Consider the following 8,497-nt stretch of genomic DNA (forward strand, 5'->3'; position numbering starts at 1 on the left):
TTTAATCAAAGGAGTTGTAATTGAATGCCTATTGTATGCCACCTATGGTTCTGGATTCTAGAGATATTTGGAAAACAAGACATACAACTTGCCTGCTCTCTTGGCCATTATATTCTAGTAGAGAAGACAAGTAAATAAATAGACAAGTCAGATTTGGGTTATAAGTGATAAGAACATAATAAAATGGGGTACGCGATAGAATGACTTGAAGGAAGGATGTGGAGGAGCTACTTGAGATCCTGTGGTTAAGGATGTTCTCCAAGGAGGTGACATTTGAACTGAGGCCTGAATGATGACAGCGGGAAGAGCATTCTAGATAAGATTTTGTTTGAAGAAAAAGCTCTGTGGAAAAATTTGAAAATCACTCAGTCTTCTTTTATTTATATTCATTTATTTAAATTTTGAAGGTAATACATATTCATTATAACAATTTCAAACCATATTAATGTATATAAAATCAAATGTAGAAGTAGCTTCTTTCTTCTTCATCTCTCCTCCTCCTACCCCAATTCCAACTTCCTGAAGAGACTCCTTTTATCAGTTAGGTGGATAACCTCTCAGATTTTTCTCTGTGCACTTGCAAATACATATGTTAATTTCCAACTTTATCTCTACTTGCCTGTCTCATAGGACATTTAAGCTTAACAAATTCAAAATGGACTCTGGACTTTCTACACTAAACTTTCCTCCTCCAGGCTTTTCCACCTTAGAAAAAATACCGCCATCCCACCCATTGTTCAGGACCCAAGGCTTGGAGACATCCTTGATTTTTCCTTTGCCCCCAGACCCCCTGAGTCCAATCCACTGAGGACATCCTATTGGCTCTACCTCCAAAATGTCTCCCCATTGCCTACAACCCAGTCTTAGCTGCAGGTCATCTTGCCAGGACCTCCTAAGTGCCCTCCATCCTCCCGTTGTTATTTCCTACATCTCTTCCTTCACTCAGAAGCGAAAGTGATCTTTTAAAGATGGTAGGCCTGGTCATGCCTCTCCTTGCTTAATACCCTGCTGGCTTCCCAATCTCTTCATCTGAAGGCTGAAGGTCAAGGCCTCAGTGATATCGAGTTCTTGTCCTCCTCTTCAATCTCATCTTGTCCATTTCTCCTCCTTATTCATTCCTTCATCTTCCCGCTATTGTGCGTTGGGCCATTGCCTTTGCTGGGCTAATCCTTTGTCACCATTCTGATCTTAGCTCAATGTCTCCCTCCAGAGAGGCCTCCTTTCATGGCTCTCTGGAAATAGTGCCCCTACTCCCCACATTCACTCTATCACATCAGCTTGTTTTGTTGCCTTTACAGTACTTTGTTGCTGGAACTATTGGGATGCATCTTGCCTATTTGTTTCCTTGTTTATTGTCTGTCTCCTGTGCCCATCACTGGAACCCAGCCTCCATCAGGGCAGAGATCTTAACTCTGTGTTCTTATTCACAGCTCTATCAATGGACAAATGAAATTCTTTCCAGATTGTTGCTAATGAACAAGGCTCTGGTGAACATTCTTGTACATACATCTTTGGGTAATTGAGTAAGAGATTCTGTGGGACAGATGTTTAGAAGTGCTATTTCTAGGTCTGAGATGATATATGTTAAAATTTGGTAGAGATAGCAAATTCCTGTACCACTTTGCACTCCCATGGACGTTGAGAATGCCTTTCTCCAAGTCCTTGTCAACATTGGTTAATAGAAATCTTTTTCTTCTTTCTGGCCTATGTAATGAACAAAAACCAAGTATTTTGTTTCAGTTTGTATTTTCTTGATTATGTGAGGTCGAATATCTTTTCACATGCTTTTTGATCGTTTGTACTTTTTCTTTTGGGTAAAAAACCCATTGCTGGTCCCGCCCCTTAATATAGTTCTGTTTGTGAGAAAGAAAAGTAGATAATGGGGAGGTGATTATGTGTCCCACATACCATTTGGCTACTTATTTTTGTCCTGGCTATTTCTTTCTATGGTAGGTGCAGCCTTAACTTTTCTATTTCTGTTATTGTGAAAATAGCATGTATACCTATAAAATTTTCCAAAAAAAATCTATGAAAAGATATAAAATAAAAAGTGATTTTCTTCCTATTACACTAAAGTAACCTTGTATACCTTTTCAAACAAATTTTTCATGTTTACATGCACATTCATTTATCATTCACATATTTGTCATTCATTCTTCTGAGAAATATTTATAAGTCACTTATATTTCTAACATTTATTGGGTATTTATCATATCTCTGGCATTGTACTAGGTATATTAAAAGAGGACATATACATATCTTTTATTTAAAATTTTTTTGGAAGTTGAATTTTTATTTTTTTACATTTTAAGATGCTTCTATAGTAGCACATACATATTTATCTCATTGTTTTTAATGTTCACTCATTATTCTATTTTTTATATGCCAGAATTCATTTAATCTGGTCCTTATTGATGGACATTTACATTGTTTCCTGTGTGTTTGCAATTACAACAATGCTATAGTGAATATCCTTGTAGATATATCTTTGCAGGCATGTACAAATATATCTGCAGGACAGAATCCTAAAATAGAATTGCATTTTAAGTTTGATAAACATTGCCAAATTGTCCTACAAAACTATGTTCCAATTCACACTCCTATCAGATGTGTGAGAATGTCCATTTCTCTACTTTATTTGCAACCTTGGATATTATGTCTTAAATTTTCACAAATGTAACTGGCAGAGAGTGGAACCCAGAGTTTCATTGTTTTATTTTGCATTTCCCTAATTAGGAGTGAAGCTGAGAATCTTTTTATATAATTATTGGTCATGTGTATTTTTTCTATGGTCTGTCCATTTTTCTTTTTTCTTTTATTAAAATGATTTTTTATTTTTCAATTACAGTTGACATACAATATTATATTAGCCTCAGGTGTACAACATAGTGATTAGACCATCAAAATGTTCTCTGTATCTATGAGTTTGTTTCTGCTTTATTTGTTCATTTATTTCATTTTTTAGATTCCACATATGAATGAAATCATATGGTATTTGTCTTTCTCTGTCTGACTTATTTCACTTAGCATAATACCCTCTAGGTCCATCCATGTTGTTGCAGATGGCAAAATTTCATTCTTTTTTTTTTTTATGACTGAGTCATATTCCATTGTATATATGTATCACTTTTTCTTTATTCATTCATCTATTGATGGACACTTAGGTTGCGTCCATATCTTTGCTATTGTGATTAATGCTACAATGAACGTATGGATGCATATGCCTTTTTGAATTAGTGTTTTGGGTTTCTTTGGATAAATATCCAGAAGTGAAATTACTGGATCCTTCTTTGTCTCTTGTTATAACCTTTGTTTAAAGTCTATTTTGTCTGGTATAAGTCTTGCTACCCTAGATTTTTTTTCATTTTCATTTTTATGAAATAGCTTTTACTATCCCTTTGCTTTCAGTCTCTGTGTGTCTTTCTTTCTGAAGTGAGTTTCTTATAGGCAACGTATTGTAAGGATCTTGTCACCCTATGTCTTTGTTTGGAGCATTTAATCCATTTACAATTAAAGTAACTGTTGATAGGTATGTAGTTATTGCCACTTTATTATTCATATTTTTGATCTTTTTAAATTCTTTTTCTTCTTAAGGAAGTATAGCATTTTTGGTTTGGTGGTGATGAACTCTTCTAGCTTTTTCTTGTCTGGGATGCTCTCTATATGTCCTTTTATTCTAAGTGATAGCTTTGCTAGATAGAGTAATCTTGGTTGTAGGTCCTAGCTTTTCATCTCTTTGAATATTTTGTACCAGTCCCTTCTGGCCTGCAAAATTGAGAAATCAACTGACAGTTTTATGAGAGCTCCCTTGTAAGTAACTAACTGCTTTTCTCTTGCTGCTTTTAAGATTCTCTTTTTGTCTTTAACCTTTGGCATTTTAATTATAATGTGTCTTGGTGTGAGCCTCTTTGGGTTCATTTTGTTTGGGACTTTCTGTGCTTCCTGGGCTTGTATGTTTATTTCCTTTGTCAGGTTAGGGAAATTGTCCATCATTATTTCTTTAAATAGATTTTCAATTCCTTGCTCTTTCTCTTCTCCTTCTGGTACTCTTATGATGCGAATGTTGGTACATTTGATATTGTCTCAGAGGCTTCTTAAACAATCTTCATTTTTTAGGATATTTTTTTTCTTGTTGCTATTCTGATTGGATGTTTTCTGCTACCTTAGCTTGCTGGTTCAACCCTCTTTTTCATCTAATCTTCTAATATATTCATCACTTCAGTTATTATATTCTTTATTTCTGACTAGTTCCTTTTCATGTTATCTATTTCCATTTTTATATTTCTATCTCTTTGTTGAAATTCTCACTGAGATCATTGAGCATCCTTATAACCAGGGCTTTGAACTCTGCAGCTGGTAGATTGCTTGTCTCTTTTTTGTTTAGTTCTTGTTCTGGAGCTTTATTCTGTTCTTTCATTTGAGACATGTTTCTTAGTCTCCTCTTTAGTCTGCCTTCCTGTGTTTGTTTCTATGTATTAGATAGAGCTGCTATGTCTCCAAGTCTTAGTAGAGTAGCCTTATGTAGTGGGTGTCCTGTGGGGCTCAGTTTCCCTGGTCACCTGAATCGGGTGTTCCAGGTGTGTCCCTCGTGTGGGTCATGTGTGCCCTCCTGTTGTAGTTGAGCCTTGGTTGTTTTGGCATGTCAATGAGAAGGATTGACCCTTAGGCTGATTGGTTGTGAGGACTGGCCGAGGTAGAGGGTATGCCAGGCCAGATATGCTTATTTGGGGGTTGTGAACCTTTGAGAGATTTTAGGAAAGTCCTCAGCATAAGCCAAGACAGGCCATTTGTATGGAAAAGCCACTGGAAGTGGCTTGGGTGGACCCGCAAGATGGGTGTGGTGGGATCTCAAGGAATCATCATGGAGGGGCAAACCCTCTTAGCTAGGCTGATAGAGACTCGGATATGGTGCTGCCTCTGAATGCAGGTTGGGTGTGGGGAGGGCTCAACAAAGGAACAGTGGTTTCTGCCAGCACTTCTGTCTGTCTGGGAAAAAGCTGCCCCTCCAGCCCTTGCCCTGAAACCAGACAATTCTTTTCCTCTTCATATGTCCCTGGTGCCTTTTGAGCTGCTGCCTCAGTGCTGGAGCTCAGAGCAAGTGACTCCATTATCGAGTAAGTTCGTGGTTGGGCCCTTTAAGAGGAGTGCCTGAGACTCCAGCACCCACAGTCTCCTCAGGTTTTCACAGCCAGAATTTATGGGGACTTTTATTCCTGGCTCTGGAACTCTGGGCTGGGAAGCCTGGTGTGGGGCTAGGACCCCTTGCTCTTCAGAGAGGACCTCTACAGACAAAATCCTTCCCAATTTTTAACTGCCATTCAGGGATGTGTCTCTGCCCCTCTTACCAGTCTCAATGTGGCTTCTTCTGTGATTCTTTAGTTATAGGACTTCTATTCAGCTAGACTATTCAGGTGATTCTCAATGGTAATTTTTCTGTAATTTAGTTGTAATTTTGATGTTGCATTAATTGTTTTTAATGCTTAGAGAAGCAACATTTCATAGTGCTAAGAGGACAGATTCTAGAACTATATTGCCTCTTTCTCCATTTTTCATATTGAGTTATCTTTTTAAAAAATTGATTTGTGAATTCCATATAGTATGGATATTTAAGCTTTGTTTGTTATGTATCTTGCAAATATTTTCTCCCAAGTTATTCTTACTCTTTTGTTACTGTTTATGGCATAGCTCCATCTTTCTGATGGTGAAAAACACTAATTTCTATGTAGACCACATTTCTTAATGTCTTTCTGCAGATTTCTCAATCTATGTTTAGGTAGTTTTATTTTTTCTTTTCTTTTTTTTTTTCTTTTCAGCCAAGATTCTCAGGTGACCCCACCCTGGGAGACTACAGTTGAATCCTGACCTAGAGGTGAGGAGGCATCTTTCACTAGCCTTGCTGTTGCCTTTTCTCCTATGTCGAAAGGTAATTTTATAATTGATTTGCATGTTTTCCTCTGAACAAAAGCATTATTTTTCATTATTTGTTTAAACTTTTAAGACTTCTTGTCTTTTTCTCACTTAAAAAGTTCAATTACCCAAAACATGAGATGGTCCCTCATCCTTGGTTTAGATCATCATTTCTAAAACTACTCCAGGGAGACCTAGAGGTTCAGTGGAAATGACTCAGGAGCCATCAGTGGAGTGTGGACTGAGTGGGTGGAGTAGATGCGCCCTTCTCTTTTCAACCTGAATTGCTTCTGTATTTGATTTCCTCTGATGAAAGCAGGGGTTTATGTGCCTAAGCAATCTTGGAAACTGCAATTGTGGAATCAGTTCTTTATTTTCCAAAAGCTGAGAAGCTCCAGGGGCTTCAAAGAGTGCATCCTTTTTATATTGTAATTGCTCCTTCTCCTCTTAACATGAAACCCTCTCGAAGCTCTATAGTAACACTGGCTGGATGTTTATGTGTGTTCCTGAGCAGACTTTGTTTAATAGGCCATCATGAAATAATTCTTTCTTTGGTGAAGGTACTCAGTGGTAAGATTCATTAGTATGTCTTACTTTTAGAGCAGCATTAACCTATGTTTGCTCAAATACATGAGTGTTCCCATTTCAACGTATGTTTCTCAACATATCTATAAGGATTAATAATTTACCTGTAGAAGTCATGATGCTTTTGAGTGTAGTATGGGGAACCCAACCCCAACCATGAGAATGATTATCTTTTTTTAAACAAGGATTTCAACGTAGGGCTATTTCAGGGTTGGTTAATTCAGCTGCTCAACAAGGATCAAGACTCTTTGTATCTTGCACATGTGGCTGCTGGGGTTTAAGGTCATGTGCAGATTCAACACTGTACAACATTTTTACTGCTGGTGGACTCACCATCAAATCTCTTTCAAGAGTGAAGAAAGTTTCTCTCAAAGCCCCCAACTCAATTCCCTCATGTTTTGTCAGAACTGAGAAACACACCTTCATCTGACCACTCTCTGCCTAGATAATGGGATTAGTTTAATCAATTACTACCTGTTCAAGATTTTACCCTGAGCTGGAGAGAGGGTCACTTTCACTTGAGTGGTGGTTACTTGGTTGAAATCAGGGAGAGTATTGTTAACAAGGAAGAAGGGATGCAGAAGCAACCAATAGTGATTGCTGCTTTTATTTTTAAAAATATGAAATTTATTGGGGCGACACTGGTTAATAAGACTATATAAGTTTCAAGAGTTTAATTCTATACTACATCATCTGTATATCGTATTGTGTGTTCACTGCCCAAAGCCAAGTCTTCTTCCGTCACCATATATTTGACCCGCTTTATGCTGCTTTTATTTTAATCAGTTAATTAATTTATTAATTTTACTTCCCCAGAATATAACACAATTATTGTTGGAGCAAATTGGTCCACTATATTGAGGTTTTACAGCCCACTTCAAATGATTCTACACAAGAGAGAGTGTGCGAACTTTGTTGCTGTTAACACAATTGCGTGTTAACACAATTGCGAGTTCAAGAGACTGCATAGTAGGTGTCAAAAAAATAAAATTGGAGATTTATTAGAGGCAGAAGTAGGTGTATAGCTCCTTTAGAATATTCTTACTCTCTCTTCTTTGAATATTTAACACACACTATCCAATTTCAGAATTTCATCTGTTTGGGTTTGCGTCAGTCTAGTTAGGCAACAAAGCCACCATCTATTGACAATTTAAATTAATTAGTTAATTATTATTTTTTTACAATTGGTTGAAAGGAGTTTGGACATGAGGATGGTGGCTGAATAGTGCTCAGCTGGTTTCAGATATTTTCTCTCTATTAAATGAAGCGACAGCTTTTGTTTGTTTGTTTCAGATGAAAATTCATAGGTTCCACATGTTGGCTCAAGAGAAAAATGGTGATGAGCAACTTGGATTGTGCTAACGGAATATTACATACACTCATGAAAGTTGGCTCTGTGGCAGGTTAAGGTTGTGATGTATAGATTCCCATTCACAGAAATGAAATTGCATGTGTTCTGACTAGAGCTGCTGCTGGGCTCTGAAGACACTGGAAGTCTAGTTAAGTCGCACACAATGTGTATTGTTTGGAGCATGGCAAGGATAACAAGAAGCACCGTGCACTGGGTTGAGATGCATGTGGTGCCCTGGGAGTGCCGTAGGCACCAGAGAACATGAATTCTGCCATATGCAGCTCCAAGCTATTTGAGCTAAAATCAACCCTCTAGGATTTGGAACCCAGTCCAAATTTCCTCATGCCGTTATGCTGTGGAATGCAGGAAAGGAAAGAGGGGAGAAGGCTCACCCCTTGCTATGCTTTTATATCCTTTCAAATATCAGGACTGATTCTCCAAAGTAATTTTTCTTCATGCATCCAGACATTTGAACAATGCAACACTGAGTCAAGTCTTGAGTTTCCATAGCAAGTCATTCTAAAATTAAATACCATTTTCAGCCTTGGCAAATATTTTTTCCTCTACTTCAGAGCTCCAGAGACCTGGTGGTCCTATTCTGTTGGGGGGTGGGGCTGGAGGTACATACTCATGATGCAGGTCTCAGGAAACAAA

At 37.7% G+C, this 8,497-nt stretch overlaps 1 long non-coding RNA gene across 1 annotated transcript in view; it reads left to right on the plus strand.

Annotated features, from left to right (window-relative positions):
• Positions 1 to 5,817: 5,817 nt before the first annotated feature.
• Positions 5,818 to 8,497, plus strand: part of LOC120608711 (uncharacterized) — a 472,227-nt gene continuing 469,547 nt past the window's right edge. Inside the window, exon 1 of the long non-coding RNA XR_005654481.1 lies at positions 5,818 to 5,923. This is a non-coding gene — a long non-coding RNA (uncharacterized LOC120608711). The remainder of the gene's footprint in view (positions 5,924 to 8,497) is intronic.

The sequence above is a fragment of the Pteropus medius genome, unplaced genomic scaffold, assembly GCF_902729225.1.
Source record: "Pteropus medius unplaced genomic scaffold, Ma_sr-lr_union100, whole genome shotgun sequence".
Lineage (NCBI taxonomy): Eukaryota > Metazoa > Chordata > Mammalia > Chiroptera > Pteropodidae > Pteropus > Pteropus medius.